At 45.5% G+C, this 19157-nt stretch overlaps 1 protein-coding gene across 1 annotated transcript in view; it reads left to right on the top strand.

Annotated features, from left to right (window-relative positions):
- LOC126151430 (uncharacterized) overlaps window positions 1-19157 on the top strand; it is a 428037-nt gene that overhangs the window by 272546 nt on the left and 136334 nt on the right. The window lies entirely within an intron of this gene.

Here is a 19157-nt window from a genome sequence, read left to right on the forward strand (position 1 = left end):
GCGATGTGGATTCCATAGCAGAAGGTGTTGTGTGTGCTCTCTCTCGCGGAACTGAAGTCTGTTACACTGGTCCAACAGCGGGTTTCACGTGAGTATGAACTGCGACCAAATGAAAGTGCTTCCACCTATCTAACAGTGAAGAAATGAGACAAGTTGCTTCGGTAAACCGGGCCACCACGCCAAGCACACAGTTCCAGAGGCTACTATTGAATTAATCCGTACTTTCGTCCAGAAGAGCCCTCGTAATTCAATCCGACAAGCGAGTAGGCAGTTAGGTACGGGCGTACGTAATATGCAGCTTCGACGCAAAATGAAGCCTGAGGACAGGCCGGGTAGCAAGGCATTCGCTGAGACAGTTCTGGCATGGATGTAAACGAGGCATTCATGTATAGTTACTCGTACTGACAGAGTGCGAACGTGACTCAGGGTTAAAGGCGCGTTCTTCTTCCTGGAGCCTCCGGTAAACGGAACAAAGTACGTAGACACTTTGGAGACGACAACGTACACAGACAAGTTGAAGGTGCTGTGCCACAACTTCCTCTTGACGTGATGGTTCAACAAGATGGCGCACCATACCACTTTTCGAGCATTGTGAGGGATTTCTTGGATCATGTTTTCACAGATCCGTGGATGGGAAGAGGGAGTCCATCGATTGCTTGGCTATCTAGAAGCCCAGGCATTACGCAACTCTTTTTTCTTTGGGGTTTTATCAAGAGTCGAGTGTAGCAGACACCAGATCGTGATCTACCATATCTGCACTATCACATTCGTGCAGCTATCGCAAATATTACGCCTGCAAAACGCTTGGAGAGGAGTGGAATACAAATCAGATGTCTATGGCGCTACTATTTGTGTGCATATACATGTGTATTTTGTGTGTAAAAACATTTTGAGTTAGCGTACCATCAATAAATATCTCAATTATTTTTCAATTTACTACGTTTTATACTGTTATATGCTTTACTCGAACATGTTATATAAAACATACAGAAAGTTGTACTTGTCAATGCATAGAGCATCTCTACAGGATTGTAGCACCATTTTTAACACGTCAAACGGTTGATAGAAGTAGTAGCTTCTTCTGCCGAGGAAGGCGCAACGCAGCAACCCATATTGGATAGGTGTTTATAGGGTTTGCTATGTGCAGGTGCACACTAATTCGATATGTGAATACGAAACAGATGATTTGTCTAGATGTTCCGATAAGCGTGCACCCTAATGGTGTGCTCTGCAACTACGCCACTGCGCTCATTATGTACTGAAACTTAGAAAGTTACTCTCTGTACACTGACGTGTGTCTTATTTCTGTGTGTCTGGCAGCTTTTGCACAGTCGCCCCTTAAAACCCCAGAGATAGTTATGAATGAATCATGTCTGTATATATCTCATAGCGTATATAATATGATGCATACTTTCAGGAGACAAATATAGTAGGACCGACTATCAAACTGTGAGAACTCTACGGATTTAGTAGTTGTTGCCCATCCAGCCACATTTCAGTGCTTCAATCTCTGTAAAATTCACGTCCAGTTTTCTTTGAAGTCTTCCCAAGTAATTCATATCATGCCCCTGCCGATGTGTTTACCACGTACCCATTGATCCATCAATGCATTCTCACCAGTAGAGGTTACTCATTCACTGGCAGCTATCACACACGATATTGATCAAAGAATTTTATACGTTGTAGTCCATCTTTATTAATATTTGTAATATTTTAAAATAGTTATTAACGTTTCAAATGGTTCAAATGAAATAGATATTAGTGGTGAAGAGTGTCTACGATGACGCTTGAAGGAAAGAAGTGTTGCGCACCATAAGTTCATCATGCAAATAAGGCTGACAGCAATTTGATTTCTGACAAATACATTATTTTAGAGAGATCTGAAGTTTTTGGGCTTCTATAAAGACACAAGATGTCTGTCTGTACGCTAACATGACCAGAGCAAGCTCCCATGATACTCTTCATATTTATGAATTACATCATCTTAATTTAATCTCCTTTCAAGCAGTAAGAATATAGTCTAAAGTGAGTAAACGTTTATCTTACAACATCCTCTTGTCTGAACTTTACATTTTCCAGTAATTTACTCCTTAATGGTGTTTGTTGCTCATGAAATAATCGCTATGTGATATAAAGTGTCAAATAAACCAGTCTAAGAGACACAAACATTTCTTCCATACAAATTTCATCTCCTGGTCAACATTTCACAGAGAGTTTCTATCTTTCGACGTGGCGGGAATTCGTGCTCGTATCGGAAATTTCGACCGGCTCTCTTTTACTGATTTCTGGAGGAAGAGACGCTTCCATGGTCAAAATTTCATGCTTCACTGCAGATGGTGGACTGCATTTCAGCCCCCGATCACAGGTCGTATATGCTTCCCTGGTGATTAACATTGTAGTTCTCCACTTCTCACCTGCAACAGTCCTAGGGGAAATCGAGGCTTCTTCCCTTTTCCCCTATTGATGCTACTGTTGTACTTGTGAATTTTTACGTCTTCTAAGAAAATGCTTGACAAGTGATTTTACCCAGTTATTGGTGAGACACTATGCGTGCTTTGCCACGGCTTATTTCTCTAACTGTCTCAACTTCTAATGCAACTTATGTTAGATCATTCTGGTACTGATAGGTCGTCCAGTCATTGCAACATAGAATTTTTGACGTGTGCATGATACGTGTTATACTACCGACACGTCGACTGAGTTGTGTTTGTCCTCCGTGTCCTGAGACACTTTCTGATCTTCTTAGTCCAATCAAATTATCTGCACGTTCAACTTGATGCAAAACATAAAGCTATAATCGAGATGTGTCACAGAACAAGAGTGCCTCAAACCATTTCACTAGCCTCAGTCAAAAAGCGCATCATGGGGAATTATTGGTATCTTGGCCATCGCATTATATATCCTTTCATGGGCGACAAATATATGGAAACTGTGTTCACATATTCCTCACCAAAGAATCAGCAAGTGTACTGATATTTAAAACATAGACTGTGTGGCCTACAGAGAATTTTTTGCTTTTATTTAGTAGAATTTTATGTGTTGTTCACAGACTGCAAGTTCTTCTGTACTTTTCACACTAATTATGACCATATATTCGTGGCATTTTCCGAACGTATTTCTGACCAAAAACCGATTCTGAGAGCTGGAGTCCAAATGTTTTGTTAATCATGCCTTTTCCGTTCTTGTGGATACATTTCCTTAGCAGCTTTCATCTACTAACAACTATTTCTTTATATCTAACCGAGAAATAAATACCAATTTTAATGGTTTTATCTTTAATTTTTTTTTAATGTAATGAATATTTTCTTAAAAATTTTAATCCCCAGTTGCACTCCCTTAGCGGCTGAATTTCCAGAACACTGACAGAAGTATTTTTTTATTTCTAACCGAGAAGTCAAATACCATTTCTAATTATTTGTAGCCTTAAAAATCCTTTAGTATTTTAGTTGTTATTCAGTTAGAAAAGAATTTTCATTCACTATTTTGCCCCTTCAGTGGTTGAATTTCCTAAAATTGCTGAAACATGTTTTTTTTAATTATCTTCTGACTGAGAAACGCGAGACCAGTTGTCGTGGTTCTAGCTTCTAAATTTCCTTAATAGCGACATACTTTCCTAAAGCCTATTTTACTGCCTTAGGAATGGAGTTTCGGACAATCCCTTCCTAAAATGGTTCAGTTGGCTGTAAGCTCTATGGGACTTAACATCTGAGGTCATCAGTCCCGTAGAACTTAGAACTACTTCAACCTAACTAGCGTAAGGACATCACACACATTCATGCCCGAGGCAGGATTCGAACCTGCGACCGTAGCAGTTACGCAGTTCCGGACTGAAGCGCTTAGAACCGCTCGGCCACAGCGGCCAGCAATCCCTTCTTAAACATTCCTACAGTACAAGATCCACACTCTCTCCAAATTTCAAGTTCGTATCATTAGTGGTTTGGACTGGGCGTTGATGAGTCAGTGAATCAACCTTACCGTATTCACCCCTTTATTTGTTCAATTACCAAAAACAGTGAAACATGTATTATTTCGACTGCAACCGAGAAGCCAAACACCAATTTTCAAAGATTTATCTTTAGAAATGTTTGCACAATGAAATATTTCCATAAAAACTTACATCTCCCACTTCACCCCAGTAGAGGCTGTGTCTCCAAAAACAGTGAAACGCGTAATTTTTTAATTCCTAAATGAGGAGCTAAATTTAAATTTTCATAGATTTGGCTTTAAAAGTGCTTCGATTACAAAATATTTTCATAAAAAAAATCTCATCTCCTATTCACCCCCTTAGGGTCCAGTTTCCAAAATCACTGAAAAGGAATTTTTTAATTTGTAACCGGTAAGTCAAAAACCAGTGTTCACAGATGTAGCTTTAAATACTTTAATAATGACATATTTTCAAAAAAAGCCCTCAGTCACTGTTGTGGCCCCGCGATGTAAAATTTTCAAAATTGCTGTAACACGTAATTCTTTATTTCTGACCGAGAACGCAAATACCTATTTTCGTAGATCTAGCTTCGAAGTTTCCCTAATAGCAACATTTTTCAGAAAAGGGCTTTATCCACTATTTACCCGCTTACGTTTGAAATTTCGAAAAATCTCTTCTCAAACGACGTCTACAGTGTAAGAGCCACACCATATTCCAGTTTCAACTTTCTGTCCTAGCGATGATGTGTATATATAAAAGGCAATGTCCCGAATTGCTTGAAGATCGTATTGTTGACATACCTAACGAACTTGCTCAGGTTTCAAAAGTTTTTAAGTGGAGAGCGCCATGGAAATAACTATGACTTGTAAATAACAGATTTGAGCTATTAGTCATCCTTTTTAAATTAAATTTTATTGGCAGATCTAGATTTCAGCTAGAAACTAGCCATTCTCAATGCATTATCATTTTTGATCAATGCATGTAATGCCTGTTGGTCGGGCTTCATCCACAGTTCAATGAACATGCATTGATCAAAACTGATAGTGCACTGAGAATGGCTAGTTTCTAGCTGAAATCTAGATTTGCCAATAGAATTTAAGAAGGACGACTGATAGCTGAAATCTATTATTTACAGGCCAATATAACAGTCGCTGCGTGCAACAGCCTTCTGAATGGAAGGTAACCCGATTAATAACAACGACGTTAAAATGACCGTTCAGTAGTGGTTGGGAAAGATGAGGTGTGCTCAGTATGAAGTTCAAAAAATGGTTGTTTGTGATGGTAAATGCTGTAATATGTACAGAAATTGTGCTGATGTGTTGATTAAGACACATATTTTGATGAAGTAACAAATAAGTTTAAAAATACAGCCGTGTTTATATAATGAAAAAGGTATTTATTAAAATGGCCTCGTATTTTTGGACAAATGAGAAAGCTGTACGTACCCTCGTCAGCGCAACCAACCCGTGGGACTAGAGCCTGACCGAGGAGCACGTGGCAGGAATGTGCCGACCACGGCCTTCCGGCCAGTACCCTCCACCACACTATGCCCAAGCCGGCTACTGCCGTACATTATGAATGGAAACAATTATTTAATAAAATTTTATCGGCATTGATCCCTCATGGGAAGGGGGGTCTCCTCCCTGCACAGAACGACAGATTAGTGTCTCATTAAGGTATCCTTGTACCGAAGCATGCTGCTGTAGCACGGCAGTGCTTGAGTGAAACGGATGTTGCGCAGGTTGCACGGGACGGGAGAGGGTGAGCCGCCCATGTGGATGTCGACGGAGACGACGCCTGTGGGCTGCGGCGGCGGCGGCCAGCTGCAGCTGGAGCTGGACAGCAACTACGGCTGCGGCGACGCGGGCTCCGTCAGCGACCTCTCCTCCGACCACCACTACTGCTGGCCGCCTGCCGCGGGGCACGGCGCGACCATGCCCGGTGGGTACAGCCACTGTGCCACTGTGCCACTGTGCCACTGTGCTAGCCACTCTGCTCCTGCTCAACTGTCACCTGCCTGCAGTGTGCGCGTTCCAGTAGGAGGGGAAAGCAGGGCGAAACTTTTAATTCATATAAGTTACATTCAGTAGTCAATAAGTTTGCAAATTAAGATTAATCAGGTAGGTCTCTTACGTATTCGATAACATGCCCGCTGTCAGGTTAGAGTAACCTTCATCAGCGTAAAAAGTATTCACCTTGCTCGAAGGGTCCACGGGTGTACTGCCGGTCCGTAGTGTCCAACGGGCACAATACGAGGTGCATTCAAGTTCTAAGGCCTCCGATTTTTTTTCTAATTAACTACTCACCCGAAATAGATGAAACTGGCGTTACTTCTCGACGTAATCGCCGTGCAGACGTACACGTTTTTCACAACGCTGACGCCACGATTCCATGGCAGCGGCGAAGGCTTCTTTAGGAGTCTGTTTTGACCAATGGAAAATCGCTGAGCCAATAGCAGCACGGCTGGTGAACGTGCGGCCACGGAGAGTGTCTTTCATTGTTGTAAAAAGCCAAAAGTCACTAGGAGCCAGGTCAGGTGAGTAGGGAGCATGAGGAATCACTTCAAAGTTGTTATTACGAAGAAACTGTTGCGTAACGTTAGCTCGATGTGCGGGTGCGTTGTCTTGGTGAAACAGCAAACGCGCAGCCCTTCCCGGACGTTTTTGTTGCAGTGCAGGAAGGAATTTGTTCTTCAAAACATTTTCGTAGGATGCACCTGTTACCGTAGTGCCCTTTGGAACGCAATGGGTAAGGATGACGCCCTAGCTGTCCCAGAACATGGACACCATCATTTTTTCAGCACTGGCGGTTACCCGAAATTTTGTTGGTGGCGGTGAATCTGTATGCTTCCACTGAGCTGACTGGCGCTTTGTTTCTGGATTTAAAAATGGCATCCACGTCTCATCCATTGTCACAACCGACGAAAAGAAAATCCCATTCTTGCTGTCGTTGCGCGTCAACATTGCTTGGCAACATGCCACACGGGCAGCCATGTGGTCGTCTGTCAGCATTCGTGGCACCCACCTGGATGACACTTTTCGCATTTTCAGGTCGTCATGCAGGATTGTGTGCACAGAACCCACAGAAATGCCAACTCTGGAGGCGATCTGTTCAACAGTCATTCGGCGATCCCCCAAAACAATTTTCTTCACTTTCTCGATCATGTCGTCAGACCGGCTTGTGCGAGCCCGAGGTTGTTTCGGTTTGTTGTCACACAATGTTCTGCCTTCATTAAACTGTAACACCCACGAACGCACTTTCGACACATCCATAACTCCATCACCACATGTCTTCTTCAACTGTCGATGAATTTCAATTGGTTTCACACCACGCAAATTCAGAAAACGAATGATTGCACGCTGTTCAAGTAAGGAAAACGTCGCCATTTTAAGTAATTAAAACAGTTCTCATTCTCGCCACTGGCGATAAAATTCCATCTGCCGTACGGTGCTGCCATCTCTGGGACGTATTGACAATGAACGCGGCCTCGTTTTAAAACAATACGCATGTTTCTATCTCTTTCCAGTCCGGAGAAAAAAAAATCGGAGGCCTTAGAACTTGAAAGCACCTCGTATTTCGGCGATCAGACATGTCGCCACCGTCAGGTGCGCTGACGAACTGAGCTCATGAGGGCGGGCGGCCGCCTTAAATCCCCTACCCCCACCGCGAGGCGTTCTCTCCGCGGTCCGCACCCGCGGCCGCGCGTAGGCGGTCGCTGAGAGGCTGGTGTTGGCATCTTTGGTGGCGTCGGTGTAACTGCCTTGTCCGCCCTGGTCGCTCGTTCGTTTTCTTTGCTGAGCCTCTTTTTAATTAGATTCAGTGCTGGTTCCCGTGCCTTGCTGAGGTTATAGCCGCAATCTCTATTGATGACTCCGTCCCTGGTACGAATTTCGATAGCCTCTCTAACGACGCTGTCCCAGTATTTAGATGTCTGTGCCAAGACCCTGGAATGTTGGTAGTCCGTGATTTTCGGACAAACAGTGCTCGGCGACTGCCGACTTGTTGGGGTACATAAGTCGAGTGTGGCTCTGATGTTGTCGGCAACGATCTTCGATGGTGCGCTCTGTCTGTCGAATGTAAGTCTTTCCAAACACACAGGGAGTCTGGTATATGCCGCGGGGGAGGGGATTTAGGACGGCCGCCCGCCCTCAGGAGCTCAGTTCGTCAGCGCACCTGACGATGGCGACATGTCCGATCGCCGAAATATTGTGTCCGTTTTACACTATGGACCGGCAGTACACCCGTGGACTGTTCGAGCAAGAAATACACTCCCGGAAATTGAAATAAGAACACCGTGAATTCATTGTCCCAGGAAGGGGAAACTTTATTGACACATTCCTGGGGTCAGATACATCACATGATCACACTGACAGAACCACAGGCACATAGACACAGGCAACAGAGCATGCACAATGTCGGCACTAGTACAGTGTATATCCACCTTTCGCAGCAATGCAGGCTGCTATTCTCCCATGGAGACGATCGTAGAGATGCTGGATGTAGTCCTGTGGAACGGCTTGCCATGCCATTTCCACCTGGCGCCTCAGTTGGGCCAGCGTTCGTGCTGGACGTGCAGACCGCGTGAGACGACGCTTCATCCAGTCCCAAACATGCTCAATGGGGGACAGATCCGGAGATCTTGCTGGCCAGGGTAGTTGACTCACACCTTCTAGAGCATGTTGGGTGGCACGGGATACATGCGGACGTGCATTGTCCTGTTGGAGCAGCAAGTTCCCTTGCCGGTCTAGGAATGGTAGAACGATGGGTTCGATGACGGTTTGGATGTACCGTGCACTATTCAGTGTCCCCTCGACGATCACCAGTGGTGTACGACCAGTGTAGGAGATCGCTCCCCACACCATGATGCCGGGTGTTGGCCCTGTGTGCCTCGGTCGTATGCAGTCCTGATTGTGGCGCTCACCTGCACGGCGCCAAACACGCATACGACCATCATTGGCACCAAGGCAGAAGCGACTCTCATCGCTGAAGACGACACGTCTCCATTCGTCCCTCCATTCACGCCTGTCGCGACACCACTGGAGGCGGGCTGCACGATGTTGGGGCGCGAGCGGAAGACGGCCTAACGGTGTGCGGGACCGTAGCCCAGCTTCATGGAGACGGTTGCGAATGGTCCTCGCCGATACCCCAGGAGCAACAGTGTCCCTAATTTGCTGGGAAGTGGCGGTGCGGTCCCCTACGGCACTGCGTAGGATCCTACGGTCTTGGCGTGCATCCGTGCGTCGCTGCGGTCCGGTCCCAGGTCGACGGGCACGTGCACCTTCCGCCGACCACTGGCGACAACATCGATGTACTGTGGAGACCTCACGCCCCACGTGTTGAGCAATTCGGCGGTACGTCCACCCGGCCTCCCGCATGCCCACTATACGCCCTCGCTCAAAGTCCGTCAACTGCACATACGGTTCACGTCCACGCTGTCGCGGCATGCTACCAGTGTTAAAGACTGCGATGGAGCTCCGTATGCCACGGCAAACTGGCTGACACTGACGGCGGCGGTGCACAAATGCTGCGCAGCTAGCGCCATTCGACGGCCAACACCGCGGTTCCTGGTGTGTCCGCTGTGCTGTGCGTGTGATCATAGCTTGTACAGCCCTCTCGCAGTGTCCGGAGCAAGTATGGTGGGTCTGACACCCCGGTGTCAATGTGTTCTTTTTTCCATTTGCAGGAGTGTACACCGGGAGAAGTTAAAGAATCACAGTATCCACCTTGTAAAGTGAAGAACTAAGATACTCATTTAAATGAACGAAATAACTTGAAAATAAGTGAAAATCTCATTCTGGAATTTTTATTGTGCTGCAGAAAGATAAATCAGAACATACAGGGGATGGGCAAAATAAGGTGAACAGTGGTTGTAATGAGATGGTTGTGTTTGATGGCCAACTACGCACGTGAGGCACGTGTCGCGCTGGACTGTGCGTGTTCAGTACGGACTAGGCATCAGTGCAGGTTGCTTACGAGTAGTGGACGCTTTGTATTTGAATTCAGAGGCTGAGGTCGACGTGCAATGAAAGACCTGACAGAATTCCGAAGAGGGCAGATTGTGGGGGACCGATCAACTGGGGCGTCAGTAACCAAGACAGCCAACTTACTGAACGTTTCAAGAGCAAGTGTTTCAACGGTCATGATAGCCTACACAAAACCTGGGAAGACATTATCGTGTGAACGTAATAGTTGGCGCAAATCAAAACTAAATGACAGAGATCGTCGTACGCTAAGAAGAATTGTGTCAAAACAGCACAAAACTACGGTGGATTAAGTGACTGCAGTGCTCAACAGCCATCTTCGAGACCCCGTATCTATCGACACTGCCCGCTGAGAAATCCATAAAGCGAACATTCATGGATGAGCTGCTGTACCGAAAACATTAGTGACGACAAGCAACGCAAAGTAGCGTAAAACATGGTGTCAGGAGCATAAATCCTGGATGCCTGATCAGTGGAAACACGTCATATGGCTCGACGAGTCAACGTTTTAGTTATTTCCAACATCGGGTTGGTTTTACGTCTAGAGAACGCCAAAAGAAGCATACAACCCTGATTGCTTCATTCCGGCGGTTACGCATGCATGTGGAAGTGTGATGGTGTGGTCAGCCATATCATAGTATTCTGCTGGTACCATCATTACTCTCAAAAGCTGTGTTACAGCCAACAATTATATGAACATTTTAGATGATCATTTGCTCCCCATGGTTCAAGTGTTGTTCCTCAACAATGATGACATATTTCAGGACGATAATGCACCAATTCCCACAGAGGTGAGTAAAATCGAGGAATGAGGAGAATGCAGCGTCTTCCCTGGGCAACACATTCCGCGGACTTCAACGCTATCGAACCCTTGTGGGCGGTATTCGAGCGCAGACTCCGGAGCAGATTTTCGCCTACCTCACCACTACAGGAGTTAGAAGAAGTTCTGATCAAAGAGTGACATAACATTCCACTGCAAACTACACAATCATTATATGCCATATTCCAAGAGAAATTGCAACTGTATTACGACCAAATTGGAGTCAAACTCCTTATTAATAAACCATTCCCAAGTAAGTACAGGTGTTCACATTATTCTGCCTGTCCTCTCCGTAGGGATCGTTGAAAATCTAACAATGGTCACCATAAATGTGCTGTAATCACCAACACCGATTTTTGACCAAGAACCTCCAATTTTCCAATTAATACACTAGTACAGGCAATATTCTCTGTTATCGTTCCTAATAAAAAATGAAAATAGACGTTATTAAGAACAGAAATGGAATACGAAGCAATTGTCTTCTTCGTCAGCACTGGAACGTAGTTCATCAGCTCAGGCACAACATGATAAGCACTGGATCCATCCATTCTCCGATAATGAGCCTGATTATAGCTTACTATAATACACTCCTGGAAATTGAAATAAGAACACCGTGAATTCATTGTCCCAGGAAGGGGAAACTTTATTGACACATTCCTGGGGACAGATACATCACATGATCACACTGACAGAACCACAGGCACATAGACACAGGCAACAGAGCATGCACAATGTCGACACCAGTACAGTGTATATCCACCTTTCGCAGCAATGCAGCCTGCTATTCTCCCATGGAGACGATCGTAGAGATGCTGGATGTAGTCCTGTGGAACGGCTTGCCATGCCATTTCCACCTGGCGCCTCAGTTGGACCAGCGTTCGTGCTGGACGTGCAGACCGCGTGAGACGACGCTTCATCCAGTCCCAAACATGCTCAATGGGGGACAGATCCGGAGATCTTGCTGGCCAGGGTAGTTGACTTACACCTTCTAGAGCACGTTGGGTGGCACGGGATACATGCGGACGTGCATTGTCCTGTTGGAACAGCAAGTTCCCTTGCCGGTCTAGGAATGGTAGAACGATGGGTTCGATGACGGTTTGGATGTACCGTGCACTATTCAGTGTCCCCTCGACGATCACCAGTGGTGTACGGCCAGTGTAGGAGATCGCTCCCCACACCATGATGCCGGGTGTTGGCCCTGTGTGCCTCGGTCGTATGCAGTCCTGATTGTGGCGCTCACCTGCACGGCGCCAAACACGCATACGACCATCATTGGCACCAAGGCAGAAGCGACTCTCATCGCTGAAGACGACACGTCTCCATTCGTCCCTCCATTCACGCCTGTCGCGACACCACTGGAGGCGGGCTGCACGATGTTGGGGCGTGAGCGGAAGACGGCCTAACGGTGTGCGGGACCGTAGCCTAGCTTCATGGAGACGGTTGCGAATGGTCCTCCCCGATACCCCAGGAGCAACAGTGTCCCTAATTTGCTGGGAAGTGGCGGTGCGGTCCCCTACGGCACTGCGTAGGATCCTACGGTCTTGGCGTGCATCCGTGCGTCGCTGCGGTCCGGTCCCAGGTCGACGGGCACGTGCACCTTCCGCCGACCACTGGCGACAACATCGATGTACTGTGGAGACCTCACGCCCCACGTGTTGAGCAATTCGGCGGTACGTCCACCCGGCCTCCCGCATGCCCACTATACGCCCTCGCTCAAAGTCCGTCAACTGCACATACGGTTCACGTCCACGCTGTCGCGGCATGCTACCAGTGTTAAAGACTGCGATGGAGCTCCGTATGCCACGGCAAACTGGCTGACACTGACGGCGGCGGTGCACAAATGCTGCGCAGCTAGCGCCATTCGGCGGCCAACACCGCGGTTCCTGGTGTGTCCGCTGTGCCGTGCGTGTGATCATTGCCTGTACAGCCCTCACGCAGTGTCCGGAGCAAGTATGGTGGGTCTGACACACCGGTGTCAATGTGTTCTTTTTTCCATTTCCAGGAGTGTATATGAATGCTTCGTCTGCCCCTTCTTCGCCTAAAGATGTTGAAGAATATTGTCTTTAATTTTTTTCCAGTTAGCGTAGCCGTTCCGTCTGTCGTTTCCTGCATATTGAACTTACGTGTGGCTTGACCGTTTCGGTTCTTCACCATAAACAGTTTTTGTTTTGAGTTTCTCTTATGAAGCTTTGGTGACACATAGGATGACGATGGCCTACCGGAAGTTCTGGCAACCCCAAACAGATCGCCTGACGTCATTTCCGAAGACCTGTAAACAGCTATCAATTCATCGTGTGTTTCTCTAATTTATTTGATAGAAGGTTGAGGAAGTTTGGCTTGGAGCACACCAACTTGAAGGACGTTATCTTCAGATGAGCTACTGATACTTCCTCTTGTAGTGCTTTGCCTTGAGGTTATAGATTTTTCTTGAAAGTGCGGGGCAAAACTGGTTTGACACGGTTTTGCTTCACCTGTTGTTTCCTGTTTTGCACGTCTCCACAGTGCCAAACTGAAAAGAATATTGCGTTGGAAATTAGCATTCACAGTAAGTTCATCATAAAAACACTGAAATATTCAGAAAAACATGATCAAACGAATAAACTTGCTATTTTTCATCAGGTGATGCTTCTCTTCAAAACACTGATCCAAGAGGCACAAAAAATAGAAGAAAATTTCAGTAAGAATATTGAAAAGGTGGAGAAAGGAAAGGAATAGACATGTAGTAATAAAGACAACCTAAAATTCCCCGACATGTCGCCTGCTAGTAGTTCCGAGCATTATCAGGTCAATGTCAACACCAGTCACAGATCTCTGGGGTTAACCGTGTTTCCTTCACAACTCTCCCCTTCATACCAGTTCACGCATCATCAAGCGTCACGCTGGGCTCCAAAAACGTGGTAACTGGTGTAGTACTGAGCCCATTGAGGGCGCTAAAATGCATTGAATGGGACGTTTTCTAGAAATATATTGAAACATTAATTGATTTTTTGTTTGTCGGGCACCAGGCTCAATCAACATTAATCAAACGAGAAGCCACCACTTCATAGGATGCGTATAAAACGTAAGACTAGCTGAGAGGTGAACACCTACGGTAATACCAAAACTATTTATTAAAATGACAAAAAAAAAACGAGAAACATCAAATGAACAAATTGATCATAAGCTCCGCACACCTATTAGTGGGAATGACTGTCAGGTGTGTTCAGCTCTTCCCCTTCATGAGGGCTTGAATTTTGCTGTCGACGCTTTCATCGGCTGTATATCTGTTGAGTAATGGAAGCGTAGTATTCTTCAAGAGCAGAAACTAGAGACGGTAATTACGTTGGATTCTGTGGTGAAGTCGATGTTCCAACTCATCCCATAGGAGTTCCACAGCGTTCTCTTTGGGGCTCTGGGCAGGCCAGTCTATTCCAGTGATATTATTGTGCACGAACCATTCCCTCACGGAACCTTCATTATGACGGTTCTGCAAAGTAGTTAACACACTTGACTCGTGTTCAGGAGACGACGGCTCATGCCGGCGTCCGAGCATCCCGATTTTGGTTTTCCGTGAGTCCTCCAAATCCTGCCACACTTACTGTTTTCTTATGCGCAGTAAGGAATCACACCCTAGCACGACAAGACCTCCTTACCTTAACCTCACTGTCCGATCTACAGATGATGGCAGATAACGTTCTTTAACATCCCCCTAATCAAAACTCTTCTATCAGATTTCCAAACGGTGTGATTCTTGGATAAAACGAATTGTTCTGTCTGTGGTGTCACCGACAGACACCACACTTGCTAGGTGGTAGCATTTAAATCGCCCGCGGTCCGCTAGTATACGACGGACCCGCGTGTCGCCACTGTCAGTGATGGCAGACCGAGCGCCGCCACACGGCAGGTCTAGAGAGACGTCCTAGCACTCGCCCCAGTTGTACAGCCGACTTGCTAGCGAAGATACACTGACAAATACGCTCTCATTTGCCGAGACGATAGTTAGCATAGCCTTCAGCTACGTCATTTGCTACGACTTAGCAAGGCGCCATTTATCCTTTGCTATGTATCTGATGAAGCATGAACCATCCGACCGATGTACACCAATTATGGAATAAAGTTAAGTATTACTTCAACTACGTACTTTATTTGCTACTATAATTTCCGTTAACTGTTCCAGACCTCACACCAGTCTGCGTGAGCTTGCACGCGTTCATTTCGGCCTTCTCTAGTAACACGGTGTTGGCTCTTCTGCCAACACTACACTGTCCACCGGTCTCATTAAATTTGTTACAACCATCTTCCTCGATGCTGGACCCTTCCTGTTCCTCAGCGTGCGATGCCTGCGTGGTTTTGGTGTAGCTGTGTTTGTTCCTTGGAGTTTCGACTTGGCAGTCACCTCTCCAACAGTCAATTTGAGCAGCTTTTGAAGGATTGGAATTTCCTAGATGGGTTTGTTCCTCAGGTGAGATCCAATGACTAGTCGACTTTCGAAAGAACGCAGTTCTCTTGACACACACAATGTGCTGTAACTGCTTCTCTGCTGACCAGATAATACTCTCCGCATCCTTTTACATTGACGGATCCAAGTCTCGTGACATCTAGTAGTCAATTCTTCATTACGTAGGGGTGCCCTCTTACTTTTCATCATATAGTGTACAGGATCACAGGGATCTGGGACTAGGTAAACGCAGTACAATTGGTTACTCTGTGGAGCAGCCTTGACACTTACATTTCACTGTAGTCTTGAATGGGCTGTCGGCTGTCGGTCAGCTTCGGTCGGCGGTGGCAGGTGTCTTGCGCTGCTATCATTCCTTCATTTGTGCGAGTGGACAGTGCATGGTAGCTGAAATGCCTGTTACATTTGTACAGGTCGAGAAGATTAATGCAAGGTTCCTCCACTGGCGACGGCCGCACTACTACCGCGTTTACTTTTCGGGTAGCAGCAATACGAGGGATAGTCCGTTGGATCAGCGTGAATTTAGGATGCTCCTGGACTACAGAGGCAGCGCCAAATGAATCGGAATTGAACCGGATGACAGTGATTATCAGAATGATTCTGTGTCAGAAGGGTCAAAACTCAGATCAATGTTGGAATAAGACAGTAAAAACAGCATGATGTAATGAGCAGTGACTGACGACAGAAAGGAAAACAAAGCTCAAGTCTCATGAGTTAATCCGATGGATTGGAATGAAATCCCTAATGACTAGATAGTGAATCTGGATAACATGGAAGGGTAAGTGCAGACGAAGTGCTGACAACCAACGCCAAGGCGAGGCCTCTCGAAAGGATCAGAATGAATCACTGCCTACATCGAAAAAGACCACCGAATGTGATATCAGAATCTAATCTCTCCGCGCTCTCCAGCTCGCCGGTTTTCATCCAGTCTCTCTTGCTTGCTGTTCCAGAGCGCTGGAAATTTATCGACAGATTTAGTCTTTGGATGACGATATATCTGTTACCCAATAGACGATTCATCCTGACTATTTCCTGTCTTCTCAACTACTCGTTCTAGGTTGCCAGCTTTCAGCTGGTATGGATGAACTTTAACGTCCATGCGACTAGCAAGCGATCTCACGGCCCCATCCTTGAGGTGTATCGCAAACAGGCTTACCCCTTGAGGAGTCCACAGATGGTTTTAGGGTGGTCGCACACTTGGAGAAATAATAGCTGCCCCGTTGATTTTCTCAAGGAGGTACGGGTTAAAGCGGAGGAATTCATGGTACCAGTGCAAACAGCCGGTGGCGACGAATCCCCTCAGTCGATTACAAGCCTTTCACCGTAAGGTCTCTCCATTGCGAGACAGTGCTTTTCTTGGTATGTCCACATTGCCCATGACTTTTGTTCGGGAGAAAGGTTTCCACAGACCGCTCATTTTGTGTGTAAATACGGTGCATTGCCGTCCATGACAGTCCGCTATAATTTGGCGTTCACTGCTATGCGGGATGTGAGTAGCTGACCACCCCAATTACGTTTTTCTCCGGAAGGAAACTAAAAAAAAATCAAACAAATCTGGATTAGGTATACGGGAGACATTAACCAGCACGACTGCCTTTCTTATAACTTCATTCGTTACTAAGTTATGAACAGCAGTGTGTCTTTCATAAACAGCACCCTGTATCCTCCAGTTTGATAAACCACATCCTATCCCAAAAATCTGATCAGAAACGTATCACGTAAGTAAGACGTTATTGGAAACGTAAAACAAAACTGACTTGATTCTCCGGCACTAGTACAAGTTAAGGTAAATTATCCAGCTGCAATCTGAACTGCTGATTATGCTGTGATGTAAACGGCAAAGTGTCAACATTCATTGACTGTAGAAGGATATAAGACGACTTATACAAGATTTATGGTTGATGTGCTTAACAGCAACTAACTCTAATGCAGAATAAAGTAACTTAATGCAGATGTGTAGGAAAAACAATCCCGTAATGTTGGGATACAGCGTTAGTAGTGTGCTACTTGACACATTTAGATCTATTAAATACCTAGGGATAACGTTGCAGAGGGATATGAAATGAAACGAAGATGTGAGGATTGTGGTAGGAAAGGCGAATGGTCGAATTAATTGGGAGAATTCTAAAAAAGTGTGGTTCATCTGTAAAGGAGACCGCTTGTAGAACATTAGTCTGTCCCGTTCTTGAGTATTGCTCAAGTATTTGGAATCCCCAGAAGGTGGGATTAGAGGAAGACATCGAAGCAATTCAGAGGCGGAATGCTATATTCTTTATCTTTAATTTCGATCTACACATAAGTTTTACGGGGCTGCTTTGGGAACCCAGATGGGAATCCTCGGAGGTAAGGTGACGTTCTTTTCGAGGAACGCTGTAAAGAAAATTTAGAGAACTGGGATTCTGCTGACTGCAGAACGATCCTACTGCAGCCAACTTACATTTCCGCAAGGACCAATAACATAAGGTAAGAGCAGTTTATGCTGGTATACAGTTGTTTCAGCCCCACTCCGTTTGCTTGGAGAACGGTAAATGATATGATTTTAGTGGTAGAACCTACCCTCCGCACACTGTACTACGGCTGCGGAGTGTGTACGTAGATGTCGCTAAGATAGACTTAGTGTTTCAGTGTGCCTTTAGAGGAATAGCAAAAGCAAACTCTACATAATTCGTATCGCGCTCTCTTTAAGAAGGAATGGAAGGACTGGTAGAGGCCGATGTCGGGGAAGATCAGTTTGGATTTCGGAGAAATGTAGGAACTCGCGAGGCAATACTGGCCCTCCGACTTACCTTAGAAGATGGGTTAAGGAAAAGCAAACTTACACCTACAGCATTTGTGGGCTTAGAGAAAGGTTTTAACGATGGTGACTGGGATACTGTCTTTGAAATCCTGAAGGTTTATTGTGTAATATACTGGGAGTGAAAGGCTGTCTACAACTTGTACAGAAACCAGACGGCAATTATAAGAGTCGAGGAGCATGAAAGGGAGGCAGTGGCTGAAAAGGGAATGAGGCAGGGTTGTAGCCTATCCCCGATGTATTTCAATATGTACATTGAGCAAGCAGTGAAGAACACCAAAGAGAAATTTGGAGTAGGAATTTAAGTTCAGTCGAAAGAAATAAAAACTTTGAGATTTGTAGATGGATTTCTAATTCTGTCAGAGACAACAAAAGACTTTGGAAACCAGTTGAAGGGAACGAACTGTGTCTTGAAAGTAGGATAGAAGGTGAACATCAACAAAAGCAAAACAATGAAAATGCAACGTAGTCGAACTAAATCGGGAGATTCTAAGGGAATTAGATTAGGAAGCTAGACACTTAAAGCAGTAAATGAGTTTTGATAGTTGGGCAGCAAAATAACTGATGATGGCTGAAGTTGACAGGATATAAAATGCAGATTGACAATGGCAAGAAAAGCGTTTATGAAGAATAAACATTTGTTAACATCGAACATAGATTTAAGTGTTAGGAAGGTTTTTCTGAGGGCATTTGTATGGAGAGTAGCAATGTATGGACGTGAAAAATGGAGGATAAACGGTTTAGACGAAAAGAGAATAGAAGCTTTCGAAATTTCGTGCTACAAAAGAATGCAGCAGATTAGGTGGGTGAATCACACAACTAATGAGGAAGTACTGAATAGAAATGGGGGGACAAGGAATTTGTGACAAACCTTGCCGGAAAGAATGGATCGGTTGATACGTCCCATTCTGAGACATCAAGGGATAACAAACTTGAGGTCGGTGTGGGGGAGTAAAAATCGTAGGGGTAGACCTTGGGATGGATGCAGTAAGCAGATTCAGAAAGATGTAGGTTGCAATAGTTATTCGGAGAAGAAGAGGCTCGTACAGAATAGAGTAGCATGGAGAGCTGAATTAAAGCAGTCTTCGGACTGAAGACCTCAACAGTAACAACAAGAATAAGGAAAATCTTCCTTTTAAGTGATGTTTGAAAAGAATTTCCAGTAGACATACCAGAAATTCTGTGGGCTACGTATTTCGCTG

This window comes from Schistocerca cancellata, chromosome 2 (genome assembly GCF_023864275.1).
Source record: "Schistocerca cancellata isolate TAMUIC-IGC-003103 chromosome 2, iqSchCanc2.1, whole genome shotgun sequence".
Lineage (NCBI taxonomy): Eukaryota > Metazoa > Arthropoda > Insecta > Orthoptera > Acrididae > Schistocerca > Schistocerca cancellata.